This window comes from Notamacropus eugenii, chromosome 7 (assembly GCF_028372415.1).
Source record: "Notamacropus eugenii isolate mMacEug1 chromosome 7, mMacEug1.pri_v2, whole genome shotgun sequence".
Lineage (NCBI taxonomy): Eukaryota > Metazoa > Chordata > Mammalia > Diprotodontia > Macropodidae > Notamacropus > Notamacropus eugenii.
In genome coordinates, this window is record NC_092878.1 from 78,205,327 (window position 1) to 78,217,149 (window position 11,823).

At 36.7% G+C, this 11,823-nt stretch overlaps 1 protein-coding gene across 17 annotated transcripts in view; it reads left to right on the forward strand.

Moving 5' to 3' along the window:
• Positions 1-11,823, forward strand: part of TDP1 (tyrosyl-DNA phosphodiesterase 1) — a 181,345-nt gene that overhangs the window by 119,172 nt on the left and 50,350 nt on the right. The gene's annotated exons all lie outside the window — the stretch shown is intronic.

Below are 11,823 nucleotides of genomic sequence, written 5' to 3' on the forward strand. Positions count from 1 at the left end.
CTCATGTTTTGCCATTCCCTCCAGTCTGCGACAATGGACAGGTCCCTAAACCTCCCTGATTCTCTAAAATGAAGGGATCAGATTAGATAATCACACTCTAGTTCTAGTTCTTGCCTTCTGTGATTTTTCAGATTCTTTATTCTGATTCCATGTCAATGTTTTTCTTTTCCTTTGTTATTTTTTATCTCAAGTGACTAATGTGATGTTGTTAAGGCCTCCTTTGATTTAGTTTGTGAAATTGGAGTCCAGAAATTTGGTTCAGAGTTGGTGTTGACAATTTGGGGAAACCAAAGGGAATGGGACCATGGTGCATGTAGAAGGTTGTACTTGGCAAGGAAAAGGGCCACTCCATCAGAAACTAGGGAAAAGCAGCACAAAGTGATGAGGTCAAGAAGTTTTCAGATAAAGGGAAGGGAAAAGAAAGGACTTGTTGGGAAAGGTCTCAATTTTTCAGTAAAGTAGGAGTCAGCATCCTTAGTTGGAAGATACTAAGTCTGATTAACTTATCCTGAACTGAGAAATTAATGGGGGAGGATGGTTTAATGTGGTAGGCTTACCAGATAACATGAAGGAGATGGGATGGGGGAGGAAGAAGCATTTATTAAGTATCTACTGTGTGTTACGTACTTACAAGCACTGTACCAACCAACCTAATTGGGTGGCTATTTTGTATTTGGGCAGTCCTTAAATAATACCTTGTTAGTCTGCTTATCTGGTCTGTCATTAAAGCAGCCCTTAGTGGAGTTATCAGTGATATGGGCTTAAAGGCTCATATAGCTTATTCCTCTCTCATTTTGTTTTAAACCCTTCACTGGGGATTCAGAGGTCTTCTCTTCCTTTCATTATAACCTACATTCTTAGCTCCGAGCAAATAGTTTTGTCTTCCATTGATACCCAGTGAAACCCTACTCCTTCAAGGCCCAGCTCAAATTTTCCTTGATCCAGCTCTTCCCTTTTTCCTTAAAACTCTCAGTTCCTTTGTACTCCTTTATGCACTTAACCATGTTTATTTCATATTGCAGTTATCTTCATACATATCTTATCTCCCTTACTGTATCATAGTTCCTTGAGGGCAAGGACCATGTCGTATTTTATTCCCACAGCACCTGACAGGGCATTGCAGATAACAGATGCTTAATAAATGTTTGTTGATTTGGATCATTGGTTGAAAAATAAGCTATGTAACTTCACCATTAGAGCTGTTATTTGGGGAGCAGGGGAGGGGGTAGAGGAAATCTCTTCACCCCTCATTGCTTTTAGTCAGCTGCATAATCTGATCTGTAGTGATTTTATGTTCCCCAAGAACATAAGATTCAAAGGCCCATCAGTGCAGTCACTTACATATCTGCACTGTTGGTTCATGGGCTAGAAAAAAGAAATCTTAATATTTCAAGTTGTGTTAATGTTTTATAGAGATTCCTCCTAAAACTTTTTCCAATGAAAATTGTGATGAAGTATCACACAAAGCATTGAAGCTAGAATGAATCAGATTATATTGGTCAGTTGTCTGTATTACATTTTAGGAAATGTGGGTCCACAAAGAAGAAACCTATCCAAGATTAATACAACTAACGATAGAACCAGAACTGCAATCTGGGTCTTCTTGTGCCGTGCCCGTTGCTGTTTACTATAAATTTACTGGCCCCTTCCCTTCCTCTTACTCTTCTTTTTCCAAAACCAAACCTACTGCACTCTGAAACTGGGACACCAATGGGTCCCAGGGGTCTTCTGCACTCTCCTGGCTTTGCAGTGATTATCAGTGGTAACTGTTTCTGTTTCCCTCCCAGCCTAATGTCTTTCCTTTTCTTGGCCTCATTAAAGGAGCTATGCCCTCGCTACTTCTTAAACAGGCCTATTCAATGAATGGGCATTGCCTCACCCTAAGTGAGTACCTGCAAAGACCTTGACCTAAAGAGCCCAAGGTCTCCCAGTGCATCCTGGGTCATCTCCAGTCATCCTGATGAATATCTGGTCACTGGATTCAGATGGCTCTGGAGGAGAAGTGAGGCTGGTGACCTGCACAGCCCTCCCTCACTCAAAACAAAGTCAAGTGCAAGTCATGTCATCATTTCTGTGATGGTATGGTCTTCTTCGGCAACAAAGGGCAAACACAATACTAGTGGTCTCAGGGAGCCCATTATTGTAGCTATAAAAAGGGTACAGTGGTGAAATCAAAGGACACTATTAGTGAACCATAGAATTATGCTAATTTTGGAGGATATAGGAAAACTAATTAGGAAAAAAGACTGCTTCAGACTTTGATTTATGAGTTAACCATGTTGGTGTAAATAAGTGGCACTCTTAAAATGAAATCTCTTTGAGCTGAGAAAAAGTATGAGTTCTTTATAATATGTTTATATGTACTGTTTAGGGTTTTTTAAATGTTTCTGCATGAAATAGAGATTTTTTTTTATAAATTGTAATGCAGTTAAACATTCTACAGTTCTTGGTCTTGATGTCTGATGCAGTCAGTCTTAACAGATAAAATTAAGAGCTTTTGAGAGTCAGTGACAAGCATTGTTTCAATGGTATTCATAATTCAAGTCAGTGGTTCCCCAGCTTTATAGAGTGATGCCCCTAACTTTTTACAAAAAAAGTCATGCTCTCCACACTCAGTAAACAAAAATAACTTTAAATTGTATGTTTATTTAAAAAGATAAAAATTTGTTTTACACGTGTGGCAACATGTAAATCTTAAATATGATAAAAATATAACATTAAAACATTGACAAAAATCCTTTAGAATTTTATATTTATAACTTAAAAAATAATAACTGTCATATAGGGAATGTCAGGGGGTATATTGACTTAGTGTTACCCCAATACCTAGACCAGAGCAGCCCAAGCTCAAGTGTCCTGAAATTCCTAACACCCTCCTGAAACATCAAAGAGGAACCTACAGAATCAGCAGTCTCAACCTCAAAAATCCAAGGGGGCTGAAGTCCAGGAGGTGTAGAGATCAGCACAAAGATACAGTCAGGCCAGGTAAGAACAAACAGAAATGGTCGTTCCATTCAAAAGTAAAGCAGAGATCAGAGCCTGGCCCTGGCACAAAGCCCCAATTCAGGGATCTTGTGAATTGAGAAAATCAAAGAAAATGCCAGGTATTAAAAAATTATTGCACATCTATAGATCTCCAAAAAAGTAGCAAAAAGCTCTTTAGCAACAGAGACTCAAAAGGAAAAAAATGAATATTCCATGTGGACTTCATGAATACATTAAAGCAAGACATAAAAAGTTAAATCAAATGTCAGAAGGAACTGGAAAGAGAACAGATATCATAGAAGAGAACATGGTAAACCTTAACCCAAGAAATGAACTCCCTGAAAACTGTGATAGCAAGAAATAGTTGAGCAAAATTAAAAAAAATTGGGGAAAAAAAGAGAAAGTGTGATTAATATACCTGATATCCAGGTTGTATCTCTACTTTGCATCTGTTACCTTGCCTGGTTTTAACTGCACAGAACAAGATGCCCTACCAGGATAAGCTCATCACTTCTCAATTCACCACTGTACTGCTTACTTGACTGACTCCACCTCCGCACAACCTCTTCTCCCCTCTGATTGGAGAGTAGAGTAACAAACTTCTCTCTCTTCTCCCACCGCCCCACCTCTCCCCTCCGTTGAAGTCAGGAACTGGACATTCAGGTCGCTCTACTTTGTATCTGCTGCCCTGCCTGGTTTCACTCCATGAAAGTCTTGTTTCTCAGCCCTCCCTCATGCACTGCCCCCTCACCCCTGGCTTTCTTGTCTCTTTTTGTGTGTTGTCTCTCTCTTTAGACATCATGTAATATAAGCTCATTGAAGGCAGGGACTTTTTCTTCTTATCAGTTGTATCATCATTTATATGGATCTGACATATTGTAGTCATTTAATGAATGTGGATTAGATGCCTAAAAACTATTGAAAAAACAGATCAAGGAAAGATAATTTGAGAATCACTGGACTTGGGGCAGTCTCAGGATGGTGGAGGGAGGAGAAACATTACAGTCTAGCTCCCCTTCCGCATACCTCCTTGAAAAAGACCTAGAGAATTCTGCAGATTTTATATTGATTAGGAAATCCAGAAAGAAGTCACAGTCTTTTTTTTTTTTTTTTCCCCAACCTAGGGTAGCTTAGGAAAATGGATAAAGTTCTGCACATTCTGGGAAGGAGGTCTGGCTAGAAGCAAACATGGTTGTGGAAGCCTTCCAGTACCCAGGGACTTAGAAAGGATAAGACAGGGCACTAGAAAGAGATTACAAGGGGTCTTTGAGGAAGTACTGGGTGCAGGAATAGGTGCCATCTGGCAGCTTTGTTGCCTACCACCCAGATTCAGGGAGGAGTGGTTGCGAGCATTGAGCCTAACTGTCTTTTGTGCCTGGAACAAGTTCTGGAAGGAAAAGAAAAGAAAAGTTGTGTAGCTCTTATCCCAGGAGCAAAGCACAGTGCCCCAGAGAAATAGGAGCTAACAGTCCAGTTGCTTTTAATCTACAGAATCTCCCAGCAGTCCAGTAATGGTTGAATCCAGCAGCAATGTGCTGAAATTTCCAACCAGAAGCATGCTAGGTCAAGAACTTGGAGATCTACCAGTAAGACAGCGAACAGATTCTCCTCTTCCTCCTTCACCCTCACCGCATCACTTTGGAAGCATTGGAAGCTTACAGGTCCCTGTTTGAATCCATGAAAACTGCAGAAGGACATAAATGGACAAAAGCTCATACCAGATCCTCTTCCTGCTCCCAGAATTGTGCAGAACTCAGTCCTGAAAGTCCAAAGTTAAGAGGTAGATTGGCAGCATGAGGAAACAAATAAAGAACTTAACCATAAAGAGCTCTCATGGTGACACAGAAGCTCAAGGCAAAAACACAGAAGAGAAGAATTACTCCCAAAAACCTCTAAGCAAAGCTTTAAAGATAAATGAAGGTTGGGGACAAGTCCACGAAAAATTCCTAGAAGAGTTTATATAAGAACTAAAGAAGAATCAGATGAGAATTTCAGAAAAAATAATGTGGGGAAAAGACAAAAGCTAGGGAAAAAAGACATGAAAAAAGAATACCTTTGTAAGAGATATAAATTTTACTAAAGGAAATAACTCCTTGGAAATTAAAATTAGCAAAATGAAAGGGAATGACTTCATGAAACATGAAGAAGAAATAATAAAGTCAAAAGATTGAAAAATAGAAGAAAATGTGGCATTTCTCATAGTAAAAAATAACTGCCTTGGAAAACAGATTGAGGAGAGATAATTTAAGAGTCATTGGGCTACTTGAAAGCCATAAACAGTAACAACGAAAAAACCCTAGATATGTTTTAAGAAATCACAAAAGAAAACTGTCTGAATATCTTAGAATCAGAGGGCAAAGTAGAAGTTGAAAGAATACAGTGGTTACCTCCTCAAAGAAATCCCAAATGAAAACTCTCAGGAATTTTGTAGCCAAGGTCCAGATCTCCCAGAATAAGGAAAAAAATAATTTAAGCAATGATTAATAAATAATTCAAGTACCAGGGTACCATAGTCAGGATAATAAAAGCTTCAGTAAGTAGCACCAACATAAAGGAACTGAGAGTTTGGAATGTAATATTCCATAAAACAAGGAATATAGACTTACAGTCAAGAATAATGTACCCAGCAAAGCTAATTATAATCATATAGAGAGGGAAAAAAAAAACCCAAATGTTTAATGGAATAGAGAACTTCCAAGCATTCACATAAATGGGTTGGCACAAAGAAGAGTTTATCCTAGAAGGAGGAGATAGGTATATCCAAATATATTCTTGATACTTTTAACCAAGGAGTGTCAAAGCAGAAAGAGAAAATTTCTCTACTGACTATTGATTATTGAAACAAATGATTATTGAGACAAATTTTTTAAATAAAGTACTTGGAAAGAAACTAGAGTAATATATTATGAAGATCTTACACTATGACCTGGGATGAAACTTGAACTTCACTCTCATCTGAATTGTTTGAAGGGGGAAAAATATACGTACACACAATTGGATATAGAAATATATCTTATCTAACTCAGAAATAGGAAAGAAAGAGGTTAAGAGAAAAGGGAGGTATTTAAGTTCCAATATTTAAGTTTATGATATGTTTTTGTTTCTTTTCTCTTTTCTACATTTGTGTTCTGGTGTTTGAGTCTAAAATAAAATTTAAAAAAAATAGAGACAAAAAGACAAATTAATCTGGACAAGTGGTTTTGAGAAAATTGAACCTAGATGAGTCCATAAAAGAGGGCACATTAACAATTAAAAAAAAAAAATGAAAGGAAAAAAAGGGAGGGTAAGTGAAGGGAAGTGTTAGAATCAGTACAGGTTTTTAAAGACAGGGAAGGGGAAAAAAGAGAAGGGTAAGTATAAAAGAATGGGATAAATAGGCAATCTACATATTGCCAAAAGGTAATACAGGCAGTGAATTAATATCAGTGCTAAACATATATGCACCAAATGGCATACTGTCTAAATTCTTAAAGCAAAAGTTAAAATGAGTTACAGGAAGAAAAAGACAGTAAAATTATAGTAGGAGTCATGGATTTACCCCCTTTCCAACCTAAATAAATCAAACCAAAAAGTGAACAAGAAACAACTTAAGGATCTGAAATTTTTTTTTGAAAGTTGAATATGCTATACCTCTGAAGGATATTGAAAGGTAATGGAAAAGGAGTGTACCTGTTTCTTATCTTTGTAAGGCATATAAATTCACAAACATTGGTTTTGTATCAGGATATAACAAACAAATACAGAAAAGCGGAAACATTAAATGTATCTTTTACTGATCATAATGCATTAAAAATGATATTGAATAAAAGCTTTTGAAGGAATGATTAAAAATTAATGAAATTAAATAACTTAATCTCAAAGAACAGGTAAGTAAAAGCCCTAATTATAGAAGCAATTATTTCATTAAGGACAATGAGATAACATACCAACATTTGTGGGATACAGTCAAACATTAATTAGGGAGCAATTTATATCTTTGAGGTCTTTCATCAATTAGGGTAAAAAAGAACAGAACAAATTGGGCATTCAATCCGAAAACCAACAAATAAAGCCCCAGTTAAACACCAGGATGGAAATCCTCAGTCAGAAAAAGCTTAACAAAACTGAAAGTTTTAAAAAATTGAACTAGTGAAAAATAGGAGCTGCATTTTTTTGTTTTTGAGGGATAAAGCCAATTCGTTATTCACTCTTTTAAGCCTCACAATCCTGGGAGGTAGGTACTATGTATTCCCATTTTATACATGAGGAAACTGAGGCAAACAGATCTAAGTGACTTGCCCTGAGTCTCACAGGTAGGAAATATCTGAGACTAGATTTCAGCTCAGGTCTTCCTAACTCCAGGCCCAGTGATCTATTCACTCCCTATCTAAAAAAGTTATTATTGGGATTATTAAAAAAAAACAAAACATGCCAATAAAACTAACAGTCTAAATGAAGTGGATGAATGTTTGCAAAAATATAAATTGCCCAAGATTAACAGAACAGTAAACAGAATATTTAAATAATTCCACCATAGGAGAAAAATGGAAAAGCTATAAATGAAATTGAAAAACAAAAAACCCCAAGTTCAGATAGATTTGTGAGTGAATTCTACAAAACCTTTAAAGAATAATTCCAATACTACGTAAATCCCTTGAAAAAAAAAGTAAAGGGATCCTGCTAGATTTAAATTCTTTCTGTGACACAAATATATTCTTGATACTTTTAACCAAGGAGTGTCAAAGCAGAAAGAGAAAATTTCTCTACTGACTATTGATTATTGAAACAAATGATTATTGAGACAAATTTTTTAAATAAAGTACTTGGAAAGAAACTAGAGTAATATATTATGAAGATCTTACACTATGACCTGGCAGGATTTTTACCATTAATGCAAAGCTGGTTTGATATTAGGAAAACTATAAGCATAATAGACAGTTTTAATAACAAATTATATGTGTATTTAAAAAGTAGTTGAAAAAGTTGTTAACAAAATATAACACACATTCCTACTTTTAAAAAAATCACTAGAAAGCACTGGGATAAGCAAAGTATTCCCTAAAATAAGCAGTATTTTTCTAAAACCAAGAGTGAACATTATCTGTAATGAGTATCAGCTACAAGATTTTCCGGTCAGATTTAGGGTAAAGCAAGAATTTTCTTTATTATCATTCCTATTCAATATCATACTAGAAATGCAAGCTTTAGCAACAATAGGAAGAGAAAAATAAATTGAAGGAAAACACATAGGCAAAGAATATACAAAAGCAATCATTTTGCAGTTGATATGGTGGTTTACTTAGAGAATTCTAGTGGCAACTGAAAATGCATGGAAAGAGTAACAATTTCAGTGAAATTGCAAGATACAAAATAAGCCCATACAAACATCAGCATTTCTGTATATTAATACCAAATTCTAGCAGAAAGATATAAGGAGAAATTTCAAATAACTACAGACAGTATAAAATATTTGAGATTCCTCCTACCAAAATGCACTTAATAATTATATGAACATAATTGCAAAACATTGATCTCAAAAATACAGATCTAAATAATTATAGAAATACTAATTGCTCCTTTGTAGGACAAGCCAGGGGAATGAAAATGTCAATACCACCTAAACTGATATACTTATTCAATGTCATATCAACCAAATTACCCAGGAATTACTATATAGAGCTGGAAAAAAATAATAAAATTCATTTGGAGAAATAAAGGTTAAAAATGTCAAGGAATTGATGCAAAAAAAAAAATGTGAAGAAAGGGAACCTCATAGTACTAGATCTTAAACCATCCTATAAAGCTATAATTGTCAAAACAGTTTGGTACCAGGTAAGATACAGAAAGGTTAATTAGTAGAAATGTATAGGTACCTAATATATAGAAATAGATGAGCACAGTAACCTAGTATTTGATAAATCCAGAGATCTCGAGTATTGAGCTGAGAACTCTAGTCAACAAAAACTTTTGGAAAAATTGGAAAGTAGTCTGGTAGAAACTGGATATAGAACAACATCTCACATCGTGTACTAAAGTAATTTCCAGATATTACATGATTTAGACAAAAGGGATGATGATAAGCAAATTAGTGAAACATGGAAAATATTACTTTCAAATCTGTGGCTAGTGAAAGAGTTCATGATGGAGTATGGAGGGGAGGCAAAGTGGGGTATTTTTATTACGTTAAGTTAAAAAGGTTTTGAAGCAAACCAGTGCAACTAAAATTGGAAGAAAAACAGGCAACTGGGAAGAAAATCTTTACAGAATGTTTCTCTGATAAATTTCTCATTTCTAAGGTACACAGGGGAACAGAATCCAATTTAGAAGAAAAAGAGATATGCCCCATTTTATAAATCTTTATATTTTTTTGTATTTAAATTTATTTATTTAAGTTTTCAACATTCATTTCCACAAAATTTTGGGTTGCAAATTTTCTCCCCATTTCTCCCCTACCCCCACCCCAAAACGCCAAGCATTCTAATTACCCCTATCTCCAATCTGTCCTCCCTTCTAACATCCCTCCCTTCCCTTATCCCTATCTTCCCTTTTGTCCTGAAGGGCAAGACAAATTTCTATACCCCATTACCTGTATTTCTTACTTCCTAGTTGCAAGAACAATACTCAACAGTTGTTCCTAAAACTTTGAGTTCCAGCTTCTCTTCATCCCTCTCTCCCCACCCATTCCCTTTTGGAAGGCAAACAATTCAATATAGGCCATATCTGTGTAGTTTTGCAAATGACTTCCATAATAGTCGTGTTGTGTAGACTAGCTATATTTCCCTCCATCCTATCCTGCCCCCCATTTCTTCTGTTCTCTCTTTTGATCCTATCCCTCCCCCAAATTGCTCCCTCCTCCCACAGCCCTCCCTTCCATTATCCCCCCCACCTTGCTTATCCCCTTCTCCCCCACTATCCTCTATTGTAAGACAGGTTTTCATACCAAAATGAGTGTGCATTTTATTCCTTCCTTTAGTTAAATGTGATGAGAGTAAGCTTCATGTTTTTTCCCCTCACCTCCCCACTTTTTCCCTTCACTGAAAAGTCTTTTACTTGCTTCTTTTATGAGAGATAATTTGCCCCATTCCATTTCTCCCTGTCTCCTCCCAGTATATTTCTCTCTCATTGCTTAATTTCATTATTTTAAAATATGATCCCATCCTATTCAATTCACCCTGTGTTCTCTGTCGGGTGTGTGTGTGTGTGTGTGTATGTGTGTGTGTCTGTGTGTCTGTGTGTGTGTCTGTGTAATCCCACCAACTACCCAGATACTGAAAAAAGTTTCAAGAGTTACAAATATTGTCTTTCATGTAGAAATGTAAACAGTTCAACTTTAGTAAGTCCCTTTTGACTTCTCTTTGCTGTTTACCTTTTCGTGCTTCTCTTCATTCTTGTGTTTGAAAGTCAAATTTTCAACTCTGCTCTTTTCATCAGGAGTGCTTGAAAGTCCTCTATTTCATTGAAAGACCATTTTTTCCCCTGAAGTATTATACTCAGTTTTGCTGGGTAGGTGATTCTTGGTTTTAGTCCTAGTTCCTTTGACTTCTGGAATATCCTATTCCACACCCTTCGATCCCTTAATGTAGAAGCTGCTAGATCTTGTGTTATCCTGATTGTATTTCCACAGTACTTGAATTGTTTCTTTCTAGCTGCTTGCAATATTTTCTCCTTGACCAGGGAACTCTGGAATTTGGCCACAATGTTCCTAGGAGTTTCTCTTTTTGGATCTCTTTCAGGAGATGATTGGTGGATTCTTTCAATATTTATTTTGCCCCCTGGTTCTAGAATCTCAGGGCAGTTTTCCTTGATAATTTCATGAAAGATGATTTCTAGGCTCTTTTTTTGTTCAAGGCTTTCAGGAAGTCCCATTATTTTTAAATTGTCTCTCCTGGATCTATTTTCCAGGTCAGTTGTTTTTCCAATTTGATATTTCACATTATCTTCCATTTTTTCATTCTTTTGGTTTTGTTTTGTGATTTCTTGGTTTCTCATAAAGTCATTAGCCTCCATCTGCTCCATTCTAATTTTGAAAGAACCATTTTCTTCAGTGAGCTTTTGGACCTCCTTTTCCATTTGGCTAATTCTGCTTTTTAAAGCCTTCTCCTCTTTGGCTTTTTGAACCTCTTTTTCCAATTGAGTTAGCCTATTTTTAAAGGTGTTATTTTCTTCAGCATTTTTTTGGGTCTCCTTTAGCAAGACGTTGGCCCACTTTTCATGCTTTTCTTGCATCTCTCTCATTTCTCTTCCCAAGTTTTCCTCCACCTCTCTTACTTGATTTTCAAAATCCTTTTTGAGCTCTTCCATGGCCTGAGCCCATTGAATATTTATTTTGGATGTTTGGGATATAGAAGCCTTGACTTTTATGTCTTTCCCTGATGGTAAGCATTTTTCTTCCTCATCAGAAAGGATGGGAGGAGATATCTGTTCACCAAGAAAGTAACCTTCTGTAGTCTTATTTTTTTTCCCTTTTTTGGGTATTTTCCCCCAACCAGTTACTTGACTTTTGGGTCCTTTGTCAAGAGTAGGGTATACTCTGGGAATCTGTGAGATCTCAATTCCTCCAAGGTGGCACGATCAAGCGTGTACTAGTCTGGACACAGAGGGATTTTTGTGCCCAGAATCTTAACAGTTACCTTTCCACAGACACTTGGCCTCCACTTCCACCACGTCAGCACTGGGGGCTGATTTTCAGATAGGCTGGATGGGCAGGGCCGCCATTCAGTGTGAGACAAAGACCAGCTCGGCCAGGGCCTCCACACAGGTCAGAGGCAAGAATCAGCTTCTCAGTGCCCCCAGGATTTTTATTCTCCAACAATGTATGTGGGCTGATGTAGGGGCAGAGAACTGCTGCCGCCAGCCGGA